Consider the following 24,119-nt stretch of genomic DNA (forward strand, 5'->3'; position numbering starts at 1 on the left):
AAAAAGAAAAAAAACAAAAGAAAAAATAATAATAATAATAAATGCAGTCATAGAGTTCGATTAACTTCTCTTCTAGTAGGTGGAGCTGTGCCCACTGTGCCAAGCTTCTCCTCTCAATAGGTGGGAACCAATCACTGTGCAGCAGCTCTTCCTCCCAGACTGGGCGGGTCTCCAATCCTGAGTGCCTAGGGCCTTCTCTTGTGTTTCCTCAAGCCAGGCCCCGCTCACCTGTGACGCTCACCACAATACTGGCTACACGCCAGGTCTTCTGCTCCTGGGAGCCCTGTTTTCATGAACGCCTGGGCACACTCTCCCTGTTTGCCTCCCTCAGACCCTAAGTTTGTAGAGCTTGGGGCTGAGAACCCCCAGCGAATTTGCTTGCCCTCCGGTAGCCACGCCCCTGGTAGCTGGTGCAGGAGACCTCAGTTGTCAGCACTGGTGGGAGCAGTAGCCGGGAGTTCTGCGCCGTGAGTCCCGCGCCACTCCTGATTCCCTTGGTCTGGCTATCGCGCTCATAGGAGAGCTGGGAGGGGCCCTTACGGGAGAGCTGGGAGGGGCCCTTAAGGTTTCCCCACTGTGTGGAGAGAGATGGCTAGGGGATTACACACCTGTCGCGCTGGTTTCAATGAAGTTATCTCCTCCGCCCGTGACGTCACTTCTCTGCCATGGTGGTGTCCCATGCAAATGGTGACCGTTCGTTCCGTTTCCCGGGTGACCAATGCAACGGGTGGGTCCTGACTGTCTCTCCCAAGCCCCGTTTCAATCCTGTGGCCACTGCCTATGAAGGCTCGGTTGGCTTTTACCTCTGTAAGTTCATAAGGGCCAACCAGTTATTTCAGCGGGATCGTTAGTGCTGAGTCACGAGAAGCAGGCGAAACGGAGCTTGAATGTAGCCGATCCGGGCTCGGTGTGTGTGTTCTGAGGGGCCCAGACTGTTCGCCCCAGATCCACGTCAGCTCAGCATTGCCTAGTGATCCTGAGCAAACAGCATTTAGACAATTTACGACTCCCTATGCCCGCGCAGCTGAAGAGGTCAGAGACTTGATCTCTCCGCGTCCACCGCCATGTTGGATCTCCCTTATTCATTTATTTTTATGTAGTTTGAGAATTGAACCAGTGCCTCACACATGTGAGGCAAGCGCTATACCACTGAGCCACAACCCCAGCCCACAAACACAACCTTTTTGAGATTTACCTTCCACAAAGCTTCTACAACTTACATAGACATTCTCAACTTCTTTACCTCCTTAGTTTTGTCCTCTTTCATTTTGGACATATGCTGCAGTTCGGCTGCAGCAAAATAACCGGGGGGTGACAAGCAACTTGTGTACATTGATACAGTTGCTGAAAGCACTAAATCTATTTTGGCCTGCAAATTGTTGATGGGTGACCAACAGAATTGAAAACTTTACCATCTCTTCCCTTCAGAGTGTTACTGTCTCCTTTCCTACCTGAAACTTTTGGTCCAATTTCTGATCACCTCTCTATGTAGACAATAATCATTTATCAAATGGTTCATCCAGAGTTGTTCTGCAACATTAATTTGAACTAAACTTATGTAATATACCTCCTCCTCATGAAGGCTGAATACACCAAGATGAGAGTAATTAAGACAGTGTCCTGTTCTGGGCCATGGGGGTGGCACCTAGAAGTCTCCAGTCATTGATTCTTTCCTGCCCATTATCCCTCTGCTCCTTCTTTCCCTCTCTGTCTCACCATTTAGCATAATGGAGCTCCCTAGGATGGCCTCCATCCTTTAGGTTTGCTACCTTTCCAAATAAATCTTTCTCCTTGCCCCAAGAGCTTGGCCTCAAAACCTTGACATTTCAAGTGAGAAGTAAATGAACTTGGTTCAGAGCTAGTTCTGCTGTCAATTAGTGAAGACATTCCCTCTTTAAGAACTTTCTACCATTCTCAGTTGTTAGTCGCCCACGACCCTGGAGTTTGAGTGCTTTTGTGGTGATCTTGCACATGTGTTGTTGAGGATGTGAGCGGAGGTTCTCATTGCAGCCTTCCAGGATATTCCAGGCTCCTTTTGCCCCCCATGTGTTCCATCCAGGTTTCCAGTTCTGAGAAGTAAGAGCTGGCTCCATGCAGAATGTCTTCTTTTATGCAGTTTTCCCAAAGTGTCACTCATGGAAGTCATTTTAGATAAATTAAACAAGACATATAAAGACTTTTTTCTTGACAATACAGATCATGCAGTGATTATGGCTGCTTAAAACAAGGGATGATCCACCAGTTCACACATCATCTCTGTGTGTGTGTGTGTGTGTGTGTGTCTCCACATCTCCTATCTTAACAATTAGCAGCTCAGGTTTGAGAAAAGCAACAAACGTTCCTAATTACCTCACAAATTTTGGACCTTCCAACAGCAGAATAGGAGTTAGAAGCCTAACAACCAAAGTTAAAGGCAAGAAAAATAAACATAAATGAAGATGAAATTAAAAGCAGAGCCAGAGAAAATACCACCAAAATCACAATCACCAAATGCAAGAAAGAATACAAAGCTAATGGAGAAAAAAAATGAAACAACAATGTTGAAGAGATAAAAATAATTTCAGAAAAGGGTTAAATAAAGAAGACAGGCAAAAATCAGACACAGGAATAATCATAGTTTCAAGGGAAGGATCCAGTGATACTGAACAAGAAAACTACATTCTAATAATGGAAGGCTTCAATTGACACATGTACAAGGTATTCTGTGTAAGTGGCAATATGACCCCCAAATAGTCAGTGATGATTCATATCCAAGGGAAACTTTGTAATTTGAAGCAATCAGATTGCTTGAACAGTGACAAAACGTTTGTTTAAAATAGTTGCCTCTAATTCAAGACACATGATGCATTACAGTTAGTGATAGTAATACACTGTACCATAGAACACCAGAACTTATTCTGCCTATCTAACTCTTATATTATTTCTGTAAGCCAACCTCTTTCCACTCTTCCCTACCCTCCTGAGGGTGAACACTGTTCTGATCTCTTGTCATTGAGATTGACTTTTCTAGATTCTCCTTATGAGTTAAAGATATGGTATGGGTCTTTGTGCCTGGTTTAATTCACTTATAATGTCATATGTTAACTAGACTTATGACATAAGTCTGTCCATATGTCCATCAATGACAGAATGAATACTTTATTATGACTGAATAGACGCTTTTTTTTTCTGTACCCCACTTTTTTCTGCATTCATCAGTTGATAAACATTCAGTTACCAGAGAAAGCAGACTGAACCACATGTCTCAGGAAACTCAATGACAGTAAAGAGTAAATGAAATGTTATAAAATTACTCATAAAAATACATGTAAGCCAAGCTTTCCATCAATTCTCCAGAGAGAATTATGAACAGAGAGAATTGAAGGCTCTCACTTGCTGTTCTGGATAAATCCACTAGGGGACAGACTTGAGTCAAGCACTTTCACTCTCCATGTGGATAATACAGTTCTACCTGGGTGGATATAAAGGCCTCATGATTGGAGTGTCTGAAGAGGTGAAAATGATATGGTGACTTAGAGCATGCTGGAATCAGATGCCATGAGATNGGCTCTGTGCACACGGGAAACTCCTGCTGCCACTCTTTGGAAAGGTCCCTGCACACATCATCACAACACTGGTGAAGACACGAGGGGTCCTGCGGGGTGGTCATTCCACTCTAGGCTCAGTCACAGCCCTGCACTCACGGGGACTCTGGGGAGTGACGTGGCCCCCCTTCCTGTTGGGTCTCCAGAGATGTCCCAGGGCTCCCTGGGACACAGCCTCAGTGCTTGTGCTGTTTGTACATGCAGAGGGTCCCTGTTCCTCAAACTGGCTTCCTGGGGACTTACTCCTGGGCTCCAGCCAGTGCTAGTTCTTCCTGGGCTGCTCGGGAACTTGGCTTCTGGGAGAGACGCCCAAGCCCCTCTGGTTGTCACACTCAGCCTCAGGCCCCTCATCCACCAGGTGCTTATTCCTGGAAATAGGAGTCAGTGGTGCTGAGCAGAAGCCACCCAGTCCCATTGGACTGCTGTTTGCTGGGGTCTTCTCCTGTCCCTGAAGCACTGCATGAGCCAGTGCCGGCCCTGCCCCAGGACCCATCCCAGTGCCCCTCCAGAGAGAATTTTAACAGAACAACACCTGGGGGGGGGATGTCTGTCCCCCACCAGTGATGGGGTCCCTGTTGCCATCACAGGGTCAGATGATCCAGCTCCAAGTGCTAAACATCATGGATGGATTCTCGGGAGCCTGTGGGTCATGTCTGCTTTCTCTCCTGGGTCCCTTCTTTCTTTCTGGCTGCCTCAATCCAAAAAGCTTTGAAAATGCTAATGAAAAAATTAGCTGTGCAATCATAAAATTAATAGATTCAGAAATCAAGGTAGCTTTGGGGTGAGGGGGAGAGAGTTGGCACCAATCCCTGGAGGCTGAGGTGGACTGTGACCTGAGTCTCCCTTGTTCATGTCTCCACAATATTTAGGTAATTCTTGGTGCTTTCAAAGGATCAGAAGTTACAGATTCTTCAACTTCTCAAAATGGAATCCTGTCCTTGCAAGTCCTCACCATTCTGGTCAATAGCAACTTGCCCACTTTTCTACATGGAGGACTCCTTGTCCTGAAACAATGCACAGCCACAGCCCAGGGGTGACCATTACAACGTGTGTGGGGTGGGGACCCAGGCTGGCATTTGTGAGGAGCTGCTTGCACTCAAATCAAGATACTGATGGATCACCCACGATGTCGTCTTTGGAAAGTTAATTACATGCTCAGAGAACTTGAAATTCCCCCCTAACCATTTCAAACTTTTTCAATGAAATTATATCTTAGGTTTTCAAATTTTGGGGTACAAATCAGCTGACACAAATTGACCTTTTAAAAGTGAACAATTCAGTGACATTTAGCACAATCATGGCACTGTCCAGCCCTCACTTCTGTTTAGTACGAAAACAGTTTCATCACCTGAAAGGAGACCCTGTACCCACTAAGCAGCCACTCCCATCACCTCCTCCATCCAGCCCTGGGCAGCCTCTCACCTGCTTTGCAAACGCAGGGGATTTCCTCTAAAACAATCATGCAATACATGACATTTTGTGCCTGGTTTCTTCACTCCTTCAAATGGTTTTGGGATCTGTCTGCATTACAGCATGTGTCAGTGCTTTCTTTCTCAGGACTCCATAGTGGTCCATTGTGGGTAATCACACCTGGTTTATCCATGACACACACAGACACACACACACATACATATATATGTATTATATACTTATAAAGGCACGTATTTTAGCTAGGTTGATTCTCCTAAGTGAAACACTCTGTTAACTGTGATTATATTAAGAAACAAAACAGAGGCTAAGGATGAGGCGGAGCACATGGTTAGATGGGTAAGAGCGTGGGTTGAATTCCCCAAATCCTTTCTAGCTCTCTGCATTGCTCCTCTACAAACAATAACCACTTTCTGGGTCCTGACAACATTGGCTTCTGTATTTTATACACAAGAATCCTGTCATTGCGTCCGGCTCCTCTTGCAGAGTGCTGTGTGGGAGGCCCACACCTTGGCTATGCAGACGCAGACCCTGCATCCTTGGTCATGTGGCCTTTCTGTTGTGTGAATGTGCCATGGTGGTTCATCCGTGTTTCTCTTGATGTACACTTGGGTGGTCTTCACCAAGGGTCCATGATGAAGCATTGCTATGAATATTTTCTTGCAAGTCTTTGGTGAATATACACCATGAGATAGGAATTGCTGGGTCAGAGTACAAGTATATTCTGCTCTAATAGTTCCTGACAAACCCTCAGAGCCATGGAACTGGGAGATGACTCAGGTTTACATTTGTCTCAGTGACCATGAGCCAACCAGAGTTACTATTCTGACTCTTCTCTGTTAGCTGAACTGTTGGCAGATCAAAACAGAGATTTATGCCTTCTTGTTACAGTGTGGCCCACAGGAGTTGGAAAGAACAAAGTGGGTAGTTCTTAATTCAGAAAGTCAATTATTTCGCCTATTAGCTGTCTCTTGTTGTTTAAGTTAATTCTGTGAGTTTGACTCAAGAAATCTTATTCTCAGCCTTCACAGAGTTTTCCAGATAAACAACCCTGCACATCAGGAGGCAGACGTCCTTGGAAGTGGGGGAGAAAGAGGCTAGGGGAAACCGTGTTGTCACATGAAAACTTATTTCTTATTTGAGCTCAACACCTACCCAGTGAGGTAGTAATGGAACCTATATAACTTCATTAACTCCACAGCCCTTCACTTTGGCCTTGTGCCACCTGATGCATGTGAGCACTGTGATCTTAAAACTAGTGTCCATTCCTCCACATTCAAGTTGAAATCCTAACTCCAAGATGATGGCTGTGAGTCTAGACTTTTAGGAGATGATTAGATCATAAACATGGGGTCTTTGTGACGGGGTTGGTGCACTGATGAAGGAAACCCAGAAAGAACCCTCCTCTTTCCCACCACGTCGGGACATGTCTTGAAGGCTCTATCAGTGAGCTACAAAGCTGACCCTGTCCAGATGCCAAGTCTGCCTGGATCCTGGACTTCCCAGCCCCCAGGGCTGTTGAAAATGAGATCTTGCTGTTTATGAGCCACCATCTGGTATTTTGTTATATCAGCCAAGGGAGCTCAGACAGAAAACTGAAGCAAGACACAGCAACTTGCTGAAGCCTCCCACACTGTAGGTAGCAACAGGGGTGAGACATGGATCTTCTCACACTTGCCAGACTGTTCTTTCAGCATCTATCCCTTCAGCAATTCCCACAAAGTATATATATATATATTTCTTCCTCTCATTAAATTCAGGAGTTCTTTTTTTAAAGTTTTTTCTTTTGGGAGGATATTTACCTTGAGTGGTGAAAACAAATGCAATACTCTGCTTATTCTTCAGAGAGGGCAGCTACTAGGCAAAGTCCATGTCTTTTGTTGTCTGAGTCCTGGCCAAATTAAACTGTTCCAAGGGTAAAAATCTGTTTTGATTGCAAAATTGGGCTTTGTTTGTTTTCGATGCACAGTCAGCATATTGATTAGCAAGAATTGTGTTGGGTCACTCTCTACCCTTATTAAAAGTGAAATTGGGGGAATTTCTTTCATAAAGTTCTGCTGCCCCACCACAGAAGGCACACAAATATTAAGATCATGGCTAAGGACACACAGATAGCTGCAAGCTTTACTTCTGAGGATATCTGTGTGGTGTTGCTGGAAACCTTGGTGTTTGAGCAGTGGACTGAGTGAGGAAGACCTCCCTAGGTGTGGGTGTGCTCCAGCTGAGCTGGTCAGTTCTCCACAGAAAGCAACCCACAGAGGAAGGTGGCTTCTTGCTCTCCCTCATGGAGCTCTTTGCCCTTCTTCTGCCCTGGGATGTCAGAACTCCAGCTTCTCTGGCCACTGCACTGAGGGTTTGCATCATCCACTCCCGATTCTCTGGACTCTGGCTTTGTGCTAAGAGTTCAGCCATTGACATCCATGGTTCTGAGGCCTTTGGCTTGGGCTGAGCTGCTCTGCAGCATCCTGGGTCTCCAGCCTGCAGAAGGCCTGCTGTGGGAAGTCTTCAAAGTTATATCAGCAAATTCCCCTAATAAACCCTGTCTCCTGTATCTACACATGTGGGGTGTGTGTGTGTGTGTGTGTGTGTGTGTGTGTGTGGTGTTACAATACTGGAAATTCTTGATGAGACCTCCCAAACACTTATTGTTTTGTGCTTTACATTTATCACTAGAAATTTAAACTAAGAAATATTGAAAGCACAAAAATATACAAGCACATTTCTTATCAGCCCTTCAAGTAAGGATGTCATCACACATCATATGGTACCAGGAATCATCCATCACAGGCTCCTGAAAGATCAAGAGGGAAATGGACAACTGTTTTTTTTTGTTGTTTTTTTTTTTTTTGAGAAAAAGAAAAAACAAGTTTTATTGTTTTGCTAGCAAATGAAAAACACAGGGGACTCCTGTCCTGGAGACTGTGATTCTACCCATCAGAAGGAACAGGGGGCTTTAAAAGGAGTGATTCAAAGACTACATTTCATGTGTTCGCTGATTGAAGCTGGATTCACTGGTTAATTTGGGAGATAGTTATTTCTGAGCTCTCCTGGTCCCATCCCCAAAGTCTGCATTACTTCATTCCTATGGTGGGTGTGTGCTCAGGTACAGATAAATCTGCCTCAAATGGGAAAGAAAGGTAATCCTGTTTCCCCTGAGAATAGGAAGAGGGAGAGATTAAGGAGGAGCAGGGAAGGAGGAAGGGAAAGACACGTCCATTTTTTTTAAAGAGAGAGTGAGAGAGGAGAGAGAGAGAGAGAATTTTTTTATATTTATTTTTTAATTTTCAGCAGACACAACATCTTTGTTTGTATGTGATGCTCAGGATCAAACCCAGGCCACACGCATGCCAGGCAAGCACGCTACCAGTTGAGCCACATCCCCAGCCCAAAAACAGGTCCATTTTAAAAAATCAGTTGCATCCAATTTGCCAGAATTTTATTGAGGATTTTTGCATCTAAATTCATTAGGGATATTGGTCTGAAGTTTTCTTTCTTTGAAGTGTCTTTATCTGGTTTTGGAATCAAGGTAATGTTGGCCTCCTAGAATGAATTTGGAAGTACTCCCTCTTTTTCTATCTCCTGAAATAGATTGAAGAGTATTGGTATTAGTTCTTCTTTAAAGTTCTTGTAAAACTCTGCTGTATATTCATCCGGTCCTGGGCTCAGGAGAGGGATCAGACAATCAGGAACGGGGGAGGAAGTGATTTCAAAAGCTGGTCTTGGAACTTCCCATATCTCTGTCCCATCAAGTGTGAGACAGCAAGAATTTCTCTTTTTCATAGAGCAGAGTGGAAATGGCATCAAATTGCTGCACATGGATCCGATCCCTCTGGTTGCAACTATTGATCACTGGGATTCATGGTGGCCCACCTGGGCTGCTATCCAGGTTTATGGTGAACATAAACTCAGAGTTAAAGACATGAATCTCCAGTGCATTCTACTTTGGAGAAAGTGAAGCCCTTATTATTTATCTATGTGTGAATGTAAGAGTTTTATTTTTATTACTTGTAAAAATTACAAAAGAGCTATCTAGGCATGGTAGGGCATACCTGCAACCCCAGCTACACAGGAGGAAGGGGCAGGAGGATCTAAATTTTAAACCCAGCCTGTGCAATTTGACCAGACTCTATCTCAAAATTAAAAATAAGCCAGGTGCACTGGCACATGCCTATAATTCCAGCCACTTGGGAGGCTGAGGCAGGAGAATCCCAAGTTCCAGGCCAGCTTCAGCCACTTAGCAAGATCCTGTTTCAAAGTAAAAAGGGCTGAGGATGTGCTCAGTGGGTTCAGTCCTCAGTAACACACACACACACACACACACACACACACACACAGTGCCACCCATAGTCATAGCCACCTTGCCTTAAATAAATCATTTTAATTATGCACCATATGCTCTTACTATTTTTCTGCTAAGTAAATACAGTGGCAACCAATGTTTACCAAACCCATTTTAACTTTTAACTCTTCCCTAAAATTCTTCTAAACAAAACACCTGACAGGAAATTCCCAGGACCTGCCCAGCTGAGCCTGAGAAACACATGAGGGATGATGAGGGAACCACAAAAAAAAAAAAAAAAAAAAACAGAGATATTGAAAAGCTAGGATCGGTTGGGACACTGCTCCCTGATGGAGAAACAGTGACTAAACAGCTGGCCCAGCAAGTTTATATATACAGGGTCTCTTAATCAAGAAGTTAAGCACTATAGAGGCATTGTTCTTTGTGCACCAAAAAGTTACAAGGCTCTAAACATTCTGTTTCAATGCTTGGAGCTTCCTGTGGCACCCAGGAAGTACACAGTTCTAAGTGTCTACTAAGCAGGCATGATTGAAAGTTAACATTGTACTTACCTTGCTATGCTCAGGAGCCTGTATCCTTGGAAGCTGGCATCTGAACTCAAAGCTATGAGCTAAAGAATTCTAAGGCAAGCACAGAGTTCTCCCTTTTAACAGGGGTCACCATCAATAGGGCAGTTTTCAATAAGCTCCTTCCCACTGAGAAATTCCCAGGAGTTCTGTCACCTCTGTCCAGGGGTCAGTTCAAAGCAATCATTCATTCACCACTCCCAAAAGAAAAGAACTTAATAGTGAAGGCTTTATTGTTACTTCCAGGTCTCAAGATTAGCAGAGTCAGATCAAAGAGGAGGCACTCTCAGTGGCTCAGGCAGAAGGGACCTTCAGAGCCACATGCCTCTCAAGAAGACGTCCTATGGTCACAAGGAGGCAACAACACCTCACCTTCCCAGGCCCAGGGATCAACCACCTAGGGCTTGGTCCTGGCTCCTACCAGGGACCAGGGAGGCTTGCCATAGACCTCACATGTCAGTGGTAGAAACACAGGGAAAAGTCACAGAGGTAGCATTATATTTCTTTTTATTCCTGTAGGTTAAGCTAAATTCAAAAGGGAAATATCAATTCAACTAGGATTGAGAACCATGGTCTATGGAAATGTACATTGGAACACCTTTGGGAAAAAGGCACTGTAAGGGTCCGGCGAAGCGTCGGAGGAAGAGACCACAAGAGACTGGCTTCATGCAATAAGCAGGAGGGAGTTGATTGAGGATCCAATTCAGCGTGCTGAGGCTCCAGGCAGGCTCACTCAAGAAGGGAGGGCAGCCCAGAGCCCAGAGCAGAGGTCAAGCAGTGCTTAAGTACACTTTTTTGGGGGAGGGCGGGACTTTACATACATCAGAACAAATCATCATGAGGCACGGGAAAATTGAACAATAACTCCTAAACATGATTAGTTCATTCATTGGCGGGAACAGGTCGGACGGGGGTGATTGGTCACTCCTAAGCGGGGTACACATTCAAACTGATTGCTTTTAGGGCCTAAATGACTACGTGACAAGTTACACAGAGTCCCAGGTTATTAGACAACCATGGAGTCAGTGGGAATATTTACTGGGCAGTTCCAGTATTGTCCTAACAGCTACAGGGATTTCAGGTTTTGCAGGTAGCATAGAAACCTAACAATACCTAATCCTTTACATTTTAACTCAGACCTTGCAGCTTAGAAACTTTACAATACCCGGTCTTTTACCCTTTAACTTTTACGCTTTAACTTCAATTTCTTTTACCCTTACAGGCACACACATCTTATGATCCAAAAATTCTTGTCCAGGGTGTAGAATTCTCCACCAAGACATACACAGAAAGGCACACTTAAAGGTGCACTACAGATTTATAACTCCACATTTTGATGAATTCATCCAATGAAATACTACACAGGAGCATGAATCCCATAAGCTTTCTGAGTAAAGGAAGCCAGACACAAAATACAGCCCAGGTGTCCAACCACAGATAAGTGGATAAAGAAAATGGATTTATTAGGAAAGAAATTTTATTCAGACAAAATAAAGATGAAATTGTGTCATTTGCAAGAAAATGGATGGAACTGAGACCATTGTGTTAAGTGAAATAAGCCAAATTCAGAAGGTAAAGGATCTTACTTTCTTCTCATATGTGGAAGCTAGAGAGGGAAAGGAAAAGAAAGGTAGGAGGGGTGGGGATCTCATGAGAATCAGAGGGAGACCAGCAGAGGAAAGGAACAGGGTGTGAGAGGAGGGTGGGGAGAGGGAGCATTGGAAGTAAAATTGGCCAATTTATATTGTTCTATTGTGTGCCTGCATGGCCTTGTAACCACAAACCCATCATTATGTACAACTATAATGCACCAATTCTTTACATGTGGGGAAATGAGGCTGTAAAGCTGGGCTCAGAGTATATGCCTTGTAATTCCCAGCAACTCTGAAGGCTAAGGCAGAAGGATTGCAAGTTCAAGACCAGCTTCAGCAATTTAGTGAGATCCTGGACCATTTTGTAATACCCTGTCTCAAAAAATAAAGCTCTGTATCTGGTTGCCATGTCCTGAGTCACTTTCCCCAACACACCCATCCACCATGATGTCCTGCCTCACCTGGGGCCCAGAACCATGGAGTCAGTGGACCCTGCCCTAACCTCTGAAACCCAATGCAGAGTCTTTAGAGAAAAGATTTGGAATGAACAACTTTGTGTCAGATGTTGGAAACTCCAGAGCCAGACAAGGTGTTTTCTCACCAGGGGTTCAAGGAGTGCAGGTCTGTCTCTGCTGCATCAACGGAACACTTGGAGGGGCCTGCATCTTGTCACCAGACCATTGCCATCAAAAGCAATGATGAAGCCATTGGGTGCAGTGGGCGGCCACAGGAGGAGCTGAAGAGGCTCATGCAGTTTGACATCCCCAGCTTGTGAAGGAGAGCTCCTCATTTGGGGAGAATAGCCTTCTAATTTGGGGGAGGTGTCAGGGATTGAACCCCAGGATGCTTAATTACTGAGCCACATCCACAGCCCTTTCTTTTCTTTTCTCTTTTAAATTTTAAGACAAGGCCTCACTAAGTCACTGAGGCTAGCCTCAAAATTTGAGATCCTCCTGCCTCAGCCTCCCAAGCTACTGGGGAATTACAGGTTTATGCCACCAAGTGCAGCTTAATCTTCTGATTTCTAAACCACCTTTTTTTTTTTTTTTCAGAAAATGAGCCAGTTTCACAGATCTCTCAAAAAGACCCAGACTGAATATATGCTCTTTAAGGAAGAGGAGGAGGAGGAGAGGGAAGAGGAGGAGGAGGAGGAGGTAGAATTTTTTCTTTTTCTTTTTGTGGTGCTGGGGATCCAACCCAGAGCCTCATGCATGCAAAGCAAGTGTTCTACAACTCAGCCACATCCCCAGCCCTAGAAAAAAGAACATAGTAAAAAAGGACTGGGTAACTAATTCTGTTGGTAAAGTGTCCCTGGATTCAATTCCCAGTACAAAACAAACAAAAAGAAGAAAAATTGGGCTGGGTGTGGTGCACATCTATAACCCCAGCCACTTGGGAGACTGAGGCAAGAGGATGGTGAGTTTGTTGCCAGGGTGGGCAACTTAGGGAGACTCTGTCTCAAAATAAAAATAAAATAAAAACTCAGGGGGTTCTGAGAGCCATAGCTAAGTAGGTACGACACATGGCAATTTCCTTGTTAGCCTACCCCATGTTGCTTAGAGGAAGGACTCTCCATTGTGGAAATGGGCTTGCCTTGGACCCAGGTCATTTGCAGTGACATTGCATGAAGTTTGAGTAAGGTGACCCTGCTCAAGGACCAGGGTGGATCCGGGTTTAGGGCGGATCAGGGTTTAGGGCAGATCTGGGGTTTAGGGCATCCGGGTTTAGGGCGGTTCCAGGTTTAAGGTGATTCCTGCTGGGAATAGGGCGTATCCTGCTGCCTCAGGTTCCCATTGAGTTCTCACAGGATTGAGAGAGTATTTGGGATGTAGAGTGCCGGTGGATTTCCCCCAGAACGTGCTTGTAGAGTGCCGGTGTTAGTTCGGGGATAAAGAATTGCTGTTTGAATCTACAAGGCTGTGAGTGGCTCATGATTTTATGCCCAGCCAGACTGCGGCAAGGGGGTGCAGCTCAGTGGTAGAGTGCCAGCCTAACTGCACAGAGGCCTGGTTCCACCCCAGTGCTGGGGAGGTGGGGGGAGGGCAGAAAGAAAATTGGTTGTTTTCTCACTGCTGAAGTTTTGAGAGTTCTTTACATATTTGGGGAACAAGTCCCTTGTCAGCTATGACATAGGACACTTTATTTATTTGCTTACTTATTTATTGATACTGTGGCACTGAACCCAGCTTTCCCACTGAGTTACATCCCAGCCTTTTTTATTTTTCATTTCTCATTTTTGAAACAGGGTCTCACTAAGATTCTTAGGGCCATCTAAATTGCTGAGGCTGGCCTAGAACTTGCCTTCCTCCTGTTTCATAAACCAGGTCACACGCATGTATTCTAGTTTAGTTGAGTTATTTTATTAGAGTAACACAGTTGCACATAGCAGCTGGCTCTTCCATTTTTTTTTTCCTTAGTTAAAACCGACGTTTTCCTTTTGCTTTCGGCTCAGCCTGGGAATCATTTCTGACATGCTCCTTTCAGATCCCTCTGCTTAAAACTGTGTTTCCAGTCCACACACAGGATGTGTCCTCCCCTCATCTAGGTCTCCTTCAATCTGTTCCAACAATATCTCATTGCTTTCAGTTTGAAAGTCTTATACCTCCTTGGTTAACTTTATTCCTAAACATCTTATTCTCTTTGATGCCCTTGCAAATGTAATAGCTTTCTTAAATTATTTTTCAAATCTCATTGCTAGTGTAAGGAAACGCAACCAACCCTTGTGTTTTACCTTGGATCCTACAACTTTCATATCATCTGCGACAGTTTTTTTGTGTGTTGTGTTGTCTTGTGTGTGTGTGTGTAAGTTGTCTAGAATTTTTTTAAAAAAATTCCATGATCCGTGAGTAGTAACAGTTTTCCCTGTTCGTTCATTGTAGATGCCTTTAATTTCTTTTTCTTATCCAATTGCTGTGGCTACACTTCCAGGACAAGGCCGATTAGTCATGGCAAATTCAGGAATCCTTGTCTTATTTCTGACCTCAGGGAGAAGAGTTTGGAGGGTCTCCCATTCCATGTGGAGTCACACTGTTTCCCACCACTGAAGTGGAAATCAGTCCCTGGGAAACTCTTGATGGCACCCTTGAAGGAGGCCACACTAATAGAGGGGGAGTAGAGGGAGGTCGTGGAAAGGCCAGGGACTAGCCTGATGTGCTGGCCCACTGGGTGATAAGGTCATTGCACAGATGATGATCATCTCTGCACTTGCTCTGACACAACTCTGGCATCTCCTGAGACTTTGTATAAGATGTGCCTCTGCTGAGCTGGCACACCCCAGATTGCAAGTAGATTGATTGACCAAGAATGAGAATTGTTTTCTATTTAAGATGATTCAGATGACAGATCATGAATTATAGAAAGTTTTCCAAAAGCTTACTTTTGCATGCCAGATTACTAGTTTGCAAGGATCAGATAAATTTCATCCACTGTCAGTTAAATAAATCTCACTTATTCACAAGTAAACTTTTTTCCATAAAATGTGTCTTAAGAATTTGCCTTCGTATTATATTTTGTTGAAATTGCAGCTGAGGGCTGGGGTTGTGGCAGTGGTAGAGCGCTCATCTAGCACATGGAAGGCCCTGGGTACGATCCTTAGCACCCCATAAAATAAATAATTAAAGGTATTGTGTCCAACTACAACTAAAAAATAAATATTTTAAAAATAAATAAATTGCAACTGATGTTTAAATGATTTACATCAATTGTAGTCTAAAATATTTGAATTTTACCTTCATTGGTTCTAGAACTATTACACTTCCTATGACCTGACCAAATGATGGAAATAAACTATATAATAGCAGTCGGGCATGGTGACTTATGCTGGTGATCCCAGCGACTTGGCAGGAGGATCACAAATGAAGACCAGATCAGCCACTTAGCAAGACCCTGTCTAAAAACTAAAAAGGCTTGTGTATACAGCTCTCCTGTGTTCAATCCCTAGTAGTACAAAAATACGCACACACACACACACACACACACGCACACACACGCTACAGGCTGCAAACAAATCATATTTTTATGAACAATGGATTTTATTTTCTAAAAATGTGCTTTCCTATGAAAGACTACAGAAGCCGGATGCTGAGGCAGGAGGGTCATTATAGGGCAGGAATTTGAGGTCACCCCAGGCAACAGAGCAGGATCTCGTCAAAAGCAAAAAAGATTCCATAACCGCAGGTAACTCACACCGGGTGCAGCATTGGGGCAGATGCTCTGCAGGAGGAGACCAGGTTCAATCCAGCACAGGGCAGAACCACAGCATTGGCAAGGGATAACTAGTCAAATACAGAGCACAGCCCAGCAGAAATGGGGGACCACCTGAGGCCAGAGCACTCAGTACCCCAGGTCATCAGGGGACAGCGGTGAATCACAGCACATTATCCTGTGTCACCAGGCATAACTGCTCTAGGGTCCCCAGGCCCCCTACCTGTCTGTCCTCCCCTGAGAAGCCGGAGTGCCTGGGCCACACTGTCACTGGCCAGCTGCATGTTCTCCTCAGGCTTGAGCCCAAGCGGGGACCTGCACATTCCCTGGCACTCCAGCTGGTATTTCTGTTGTTGCCTAAAACACTGAAAGAAATTGGCCCAGCTCTGAGCCCAAGGAAACCGTCTGGTGACTCCTTACTGAGCCCTGGCGGTGGACATGCAGAGGCTGAACGTTGCTCACTGTTCCCAGGAGGGTCCTGCAGCGGGATCTGAGCACTTCACTCTGACCTTTGCAGCTGCTTGGGGCACTGTGGGCACCTGCGGGCACAGGTTCAGTTGAGGCAAAACAACTGAATTTTCAACGAGACTCAAAAGAAATGGAAAGAAGAAGAACTAACCAGAAGATTCTGGAAGGACGTCCAGGTGTTGTCGGTGTGTTTCCCCCTTGCTTCATTCTGTGACAGCCCCACCAGCCACCCATGCACTCCCTAGCCACAGCAGCTCAGCAGTGTAGATGGCAGCTGGGTAGGGCACAGGGGTGGACTTCAGACCCACAGGGGAGAAACAGAGTAGGACCAGGCTGAGACCACCACATCTTTCCTCTCCTGTGGGGTGGAGACGGCCACAGCCCAACCACAGACAGAACTGTCCACCTGCCCCAGTGTTGGGCCTCTCAGGGGGACAAGAGTCCCTGACCCTCCTAGCCACACAGTTGAGGTTCTGGGGCGTCTGAAACTTCCAAATACCAATAAACATTTTGAGGATGAAGAGTCTCTTAGGAACTGTCCTAGAAACAGCCACAGGAGAATCCCATCTCCAGGTGAGGGGGGCGGCGGCCTGTGCTCCCAGAGGAGGCTAGGGACCTGCTGTTGTTTCCCATCCCAGCACATGGCATGATTATTAAATGATGTCATCTCCAGGAGGGACAAAGAGATAACAGGTGCTGCTAGGAACTGGACAGAGCGGGTTATGCACCCTGCACAAAGCCCTCGCCTCAGACCCCTGTGCATGGTGAGGAGCCTGATGGAGCTTAAAGCAGGAGAATTACCTGGAATGAACATCGCCCCAGCCTCAGGAACTGCTGTTCACATGTAGCATGAGTTCTGGAGGAACTGATGACTTGTAAATCCATGACACAGTGGATTTGGCAAATGTTCTCTGCAGCATATCCTTAAACCCCAAATCCCAGGACACATGCACCTTTACCTGGGAGAATCACCAATGCACCTTCCAGGTGCACCCCCGAGGGAATTATATATCCCAATTATTCGCCATGGTTTGGTAGCCAGACCTGGCCATTGGGATCCTGTGTGGCATTCTAGAGGAGGCCTTATTCACATGACGTTCTGCCAGCCTCTACAGGCTGAAGTCTGGCAGGAAGCTCCCCAGGGTGTTCTACAGCCGCTGCCACCCAGGGAAGTGTGGGCAACCTGCAGAAGCCCACAGATCGGGGCCACTATAGATTTCCTTGGAGGAGCCTCTTTGTATGACACTAGATCTTGCCAAGTGTCGTGACTAACAAGCTTCAGGAACCAAGAGCCTGAAACAATGCAAGAAGCACAAAGCTGCAGGAGTCTGCATGCTGGCAAGAGAGGTCTGCTGCCCCCGGTGTCTTCCCAGTGGCCAAACAACACCATTCACCTGCCTCTCGCTGCCCCTCAAAGGAACACTGCAGGCTCCCAAACAAACACTCTCTGCTGACCATCCTGGTGTTAAGTGTTTCCTTCTACAAACCTTTAATTTGGAAAAAAAAAATGTGAAATCTGTGAAGCTCCTTAAACCAAAGTGCAATAAAAGAAGCAATGCCTGGACATGGAGAGGACTCACCGAGTGCCCAGCATGCTTCAGAGGCCACGCCGAGGACTTCAAGCACAGTCTCCTTTGACCTTCACGATGACCTCAGGAATTGATGTTGAAAATCATTATGTCCGTATGCAAATGAGGAAAATAAAGCTGCAGAGGCTTGAGCCAGAGCCAAACCTGGTTGCCAGGCCCGTTATAGTTTGGATCTTCAGTGTCTCCCGCAAAGCGCATGTGTTAGGCCACACACAAATGCTCAGGGGTGAAAGCATTAGATTAGGAGAGCCGCAGCCTCGTGGTGTAATCAATTGCATGGATTTTTGGTTGAATTACTGTGTGGAAGGCAGGCGGTGCATAGCTGGAGGAAAGACGTGACTGGGGACACGCCCTGGGACAGCATCTTCTCCCTGCCCCTCTCTAGCTCACTCTGCTTCCTGGCTGCCATAACTGATAGCTTTTCTCCACCATGCTCTGCCACCATGATGTTCTGACTCACCTCAGACCCAGAGAAACCGAGTCAGCCAACCATGGTCCGAGGCCTCTAAAAACCATAAGCCCCAAATCAACTTTTCCTCACCTAAGTGGCCCCTGGTATTTTGGTCACATGAATGCACGCTGACTAACATGCAGCCCATTGTCTTAGTGACCACCAACCACAGACCACTTGCTAAGGGAGCATACGGGGGTCTTGCTGGAGGCTGTGTTATGAACACTCCACTCCTGACCTCTCTCCCCATCAGAACTGCCGTCCTATGAAGAGGAAAGGGACACACAGCCTGAGTGTCTGACCCAGTGGATCCCAGAGACGAAGCCCACATGAGAGGCAGATGGTGCGGCGGCTAACATCAGAATCACTGCCACCCCACTGCTCTCTGCACGGGGTGTTCATTTGGAAATGTCCTTGGAGGCATCATCCATAACCCCTGTGAAACAGACGAGGGCTCCTGTGGGGACTTTCATTCCAGTCTGGGCTCAGTCACTGATTTTCCATGATCACATTGGGACTCTGGGAAGTGACCACCTTTCTTCTTGAGACTCCAGATGCCTCCCAGCACTATAGGGGACCCAGACACAGAAACTGTGTTGTTTCCTATGTGTGAAAGTCCCATTATTCCCCCCAACTGACTTCATGAGACTTGAACCTCCTCTGGATTCCAGTCAATAATAACTCAGTCCTGGGCTGCTCCTTTCCTTCTTGGGGAGATGCCAGTGACTCTGGTTTTTACACTCAGCCATCCATTGCCTATTTTGGACCCACTGTGTTTCATTCCATAGTGTGGGGTATCAACGGGGCTCCCCAATAGCCATCCAGCCCCACTGGATTCCTGTGAACTGGGGAGCTCTCTGGTCCCTGAAGCACTGAGGAGCTGGCACCAGCCTCTTCCCCAGGACACCTTCCCACAACTCCAATGAGAATTTTGATAATCAGATACCACCTGGCACCAGTGACATGGCTCCTCACTGTTATCCTGGGGTCAGAGTGACCAGCTCCCAGACATCACGGAAAAAACAAGGGAGGAAAGTACCCCAAACAAACCAAGATACAACAACAATAGAATCCATAGAGAGCACACTAAGTGAAATGTCATATTCAGAATACACGTAACTAAAATGATCTGGGAATTAAAGAGTGACCTAAGTGAGCAGATACAGGCAAAAATCAATCATTCTAAAAAAGAGATAAGAGAACAAATACAAGTGACCACCGATCATACCAACAATGAGATAAGAGAGCAAATACAAGTTGCAAAAAATTTATTTCAAGAAAGAGATAGCGATAATGGAAAAATAAAAACAGAAATCCTTGAAATGAAAGAAACAATAAGCCAATTAAAAAACTCAATAGATAGCATCACCAATAGACTGGATGACTTGGAAGTCAGGACCTTAGATAATGAAGACAAAATATACAATTTGAAAATAAAGTTGACCTCACAATGAAGATAGTAAGAAACCATGAACAGAATATCCAAGAATTATGGGATACCATCAGAAGATCTCTCTAAGCAGCTAAAGCATGCTGCTCTCGGGTGAATGTGCACCATTATCAAGCAGCAGAGGCAGAGTTTGGAATATTTAGAACAAGTGCATCGACATTGGTCCTGCTTGCGACCATTGACCCAAATACAAGGACTCTGCTGTTGTGTGGGTACACAAACATTGGGAAATCCAGCTTCATCAATAAGGTGACAAGAGCAGATGTGGACACATTTAGTTGGCACATTTAGATACCCCCCCCCCGTAACACCATCAAAATGCAGGCTATCACAGCCCTGGCCCACCTCAGAGCTGCAGTTCTATATGTGATGGACTTGTCTGAACAGTGTGGACACAGGCTGAAAGAACAATTAGAACTCTCCCAGGATATCAGAACTCTCTTCATCAATAAGCCTCTTATAATTGTAGCAAAAAATGTGATATGAAACAAATAGCAAGACTTTCTGAAGATGATCAGAAAATATTTGTAGACTTACAAGCTAAAGAATTCCCTGTAACAGAGACCAGCACCCTGAGGAGTGCGTTATTTAAGTTAAAATAGAGTCTCGTGGCAGGCTTTTGGCACCCCAAGTGGGAACCAAAATTAAAGGAAATAAAGTGAATGATGTCCTGAACAGGTGCATTTAGCTGTACCTAACAAGAGAGATGATAAAGAGAAGACTCCTTTTATCCCAGAAGAAGTGGTGGCATACAGGAAGACAATGAAAGTTGGGGAGTCCAAGAAGGAAAAGGAACAAGATCTTGAGCTGGAAATGGGAGATGATTATATTTTGGATCTTCAAAAATACTGGGATTTAACAAATTCATCTGAAAACTATGAAAAGATACCAGAGATTTGGGAAAGCCATAATGTAGCTGATTATATTGATCCTGCCATCATGAAGGAATTGGAAGAGTTAGAAAAAGAAGAAGAGCTAAGAACAGCTGCTGGTGAATATGATAGTGAATCTGAAAGTGAAGACAAGGAAATGGTGGAAATCAGACAACTGGCAAAACAAGTTAGAGAAAAAAAAAAGAAGCTGAAAATCCTACAATCCAAGGAAAAGGATACACAGGGACCCAGGATGCCTCAAACTGCTAAGAAGTTTCAGCAGACAGTTTCAGAGAATCAGATGCATAACCTTGGTGTTGAGGTGTTGACATGGATGATAAAGACAATGCTCACCATGCAGTCCAGGAAAGATCTTGGAGTGTCACTAGGAAGAGAAAGCAGAAAGAATCTGTTCCTCCCTCTTCTATAACCTGGAGTCAGAGCTGCTCTCGAACTCCACATCATGTTTCTGGCCTTTGGGATGTCAAGATGGTGAAGAAAGCCAAGACTATGATGAAGAATGCTCAGAAGAAAATGAACTTCTTGGAGAAGATAGGGGAGGCAGATAGACATGTGTTTGATATGAAGCCCAAGCACTTACTCTCTGGAAAGTGGACAGGAGAGAGCATCCTGTTCAGTTGACATGGTTCGGGTAGAGTGTTGCTGTTTAATTCTTGGTTTGGATCATGAAATTGGAATCATGATCTAGTAACTGAAAAGACAGCGGGAATAACTAAAGTATTTGTTTGTTTCCTGAAAACTGGATAACCATATATAGATGTGGGAAACTTTTATCACTTCAAGTTACCATAAATTTTGAAAAATGGTTTTTCTGTATTTAATGGAGTTTTTGCTTCAGAGTCACCACATACGGTTCAGATGTCAAGTTTTCAACAACAGAATCACAAGGCATACAAAGAAACAAGAAAGTATGGCTCATTAAAGTAAAATATTGATAAAGCCATCCCTCATAACCAATGTAGTAAATAATAGACTTTCAATAGACTGCTAGGAAAGATTTGCAGAAGTAGAAAGATTTACTGGTATCACTTGGTTATTCTGATGGAGAAAACACTTCCTTTAGCAATAGGGAGGTTTGGATCATCACCCCTGAAGAACCCTTGTTTTGAAGAAAGCACTCCACTTGGTGGGCATAGTCAGAGGCGACTAGCCCTCACCTGCAGGATAGGAAGCAGATCCACTTATAAGTGTGTTAGAACCCTATGCTTAAAATACTCTCTCAAATTTTTTCTAGTCTTTTTGTACAATATATCATCGTAATCTGTCTTCAACCATTTTATCTAAAATAAACCTTCAGAAGAAAAATTTTTTAAAAAAAATGTATAACCTCTACAGGGCTTGTCTTTAAAATAGGGATAATGTTAGTTCCTTCCTCATTCTTTTATCAATACTTTCTATTATTAAGAATAAAATTCTTTTATTAATAATAATACAATTATGTATTGAATATATATGTCTGTTGCTGTTCAAAACACTAAATATTTGGCAATTTGAGAGGAACATATTCTGACTTTCAATATATTAGAAATCTATTCCACACTTACACGTGAAAATGTAAATACATAGAACTCATCTTACCCAATAACTTCTAGGAAGTAAAACACAGCATGGAAGGAGATGTACAGTTATGAAATGGGTAGAAAAGTCATACATCATTGAGAAGATTCTGCTGGAGTCAGATCTTGGAAGGACCCAGAGAAGCAGTGGTGATATCCATGAGGACAGCACTCCAGGCGGAAGCAACATGAAATGCAAACAGAGGAGTGGGGCAGGTTGTCTGTGTCTGAGCTCAAAATCAAAAGAGCAAGTGCAAGGGAGTGGAGGACGCAAATAGATAACCACACAGGAGAGGGTCGGAAAACACCAGGAACCCAATCACCTAGGACCTAAAAGCGCATGCACTAAAACCGGAATTCTGGGAGACTCGGAGCCGGAAGTGGCTGGATCCCACGGATTCTGGGAGAGATCAAGATGGCTGCCGTGCGGAGGCAGAGAGCTTCTGAAGAGCAGTCAAAAGCAGAAGACCAGTTTTACTCCAAAAGACAACCAGGTCAGAAATGCTGTTTTCTTAGCACACGTGGCAGATCTAGAGGTCGGAGAAGTTGACAGAAGATGTGGCCGCCATCATTAAGGACACATAGTGTGTGGGCTGGGCCAGGAGAGACTAGAGGGAAGGCAGGAAATCATTTCCAGGTGGGTAAAGTATGAAAGGGTGTGATGATCAGGCGGCTCCCTGGTGAGCCCTGGAGGTTCTGCTATTAGCCCCAGTGTCCTTCCCAGGTGATGGCAAGATACATCAGGGAGATGTGCTGGGGTCAGACCTGTGGGTAGCTCTCATCTGAGTCTCAGCTTCGTGTTTGCCAGGCATCTGTGGGGACTGGGAGAATCACTTCACAGTTGCCCAAGCTGAAGCCTTTGATAAAATATAGGAGAAGATGAAAGGTCTTCCTAAGGGGCTGTTCCCCTGGGAATAATGTCCAAACTTTTGGATCTTACACATGTACTGATGCCGGTCTTCCTTCCTCCCAGGGGTGCTTTACCACTGAGCCACATCCCCAGCCCTTTTTTGTATTTTATTTAGAGATAGGGTCTCCCTGAGTTGCTTAGGACATCCCTAAGTTGCTGAGACTGGTTTTGAACTTGTGATCCTCTTGCCCTTGCTTCCTGAGTGGCTGGGATTATGGGCAGATGCCACTACACCCAGCCTCTGATGATTATTCTTTTTCCTTTTAAATGTGCATGACATGTGGTCATGGTATAAAATCTGTTACATCATCCTCGAGCCTTGGATTATAAAAATTTTGCTTCCTTGCTCAATTACTGATTACAAAATGCCAGGGTACCCCTATTCACATGATGGTTTCCTAGATTTTTTTTAATTGAAATGTTTCAAATATATTAAAGGATTTATAAATAATAGGAATATTACCTACTACTTTATCAGATTTTTAAAATAAGAAATAATATCTATAGCAGTTAAGGCTCCTTTCCTTTGAATCACATGTATCTCCACAATTGATTGTTATTCTATCTTGAGAAATACAATTTTTATCTCCTGCTGGATTTGACTATAAACAGTAAATAGTATTTATGGAGCTTTCAAAACTGATACGCATGGAGAATTGTGCAATCTATTCATCAATTCACATTTCAACAATGCCACCTGTGGCTGATATCATCCATGCTGATATGTAAAGACTGCTTGAGACTTAAGACATGATTTTATTACCTGTTCTTCTGCGAAGGACCCTGGGTTTCTCCGTCACCAATTTTCTCTTATTTCAAGTACTACTTTGAGGGTGGGACCGAATATAAACAAAGATAAGGCTTTTGCTAGCAGGTACCTCTAGAAACAAACATGACTGTTCACCTGTTGGCCTCTTGCCAAATTATCTCCAATGATTTGCAACCAAAGAAAGCATAAATAACCCTCCGGATTCATTTGCTTTTATTTAACTTTAGTATTGCTACTGCTACTATTATTATTATAACCAGACAAAATATTTTTTCACTAGACAGTCATCAACAAACAGATGAGAAACTCAAATTCATCTCTCGATGATTTTAACATTCACTAATTTGGGAGATCATGCAG

At 44.5% G+C, this 24,119-nt stretch overlaps 1 pseudogene; it reads left to right on the forward strand.

The window, feature by feature from the left end:
* Positions 1 to 17,787: 17,787 nt before the first annotated feature.
* Positions 17,788 to 21,834, forward strand: LOC107151723 (annotated as a pseudogene).
* Positions 21,835 to 24,119: the final 2,285 nt, after the last annotated feature.

This window comes from Marmota marmota, unplaced genomic scaffold (assembly GCF_001458135.2).
Source record: "Marmota marmota marmota unplaced genomic scaffold, marMar, whole genome shotgun sequence".
Lineage (NCBI taxonomy): Eukaryota > Metazoa > Chordata > Mammalia > Rodentia > Sciuridae > Marmota > Marmota marmota.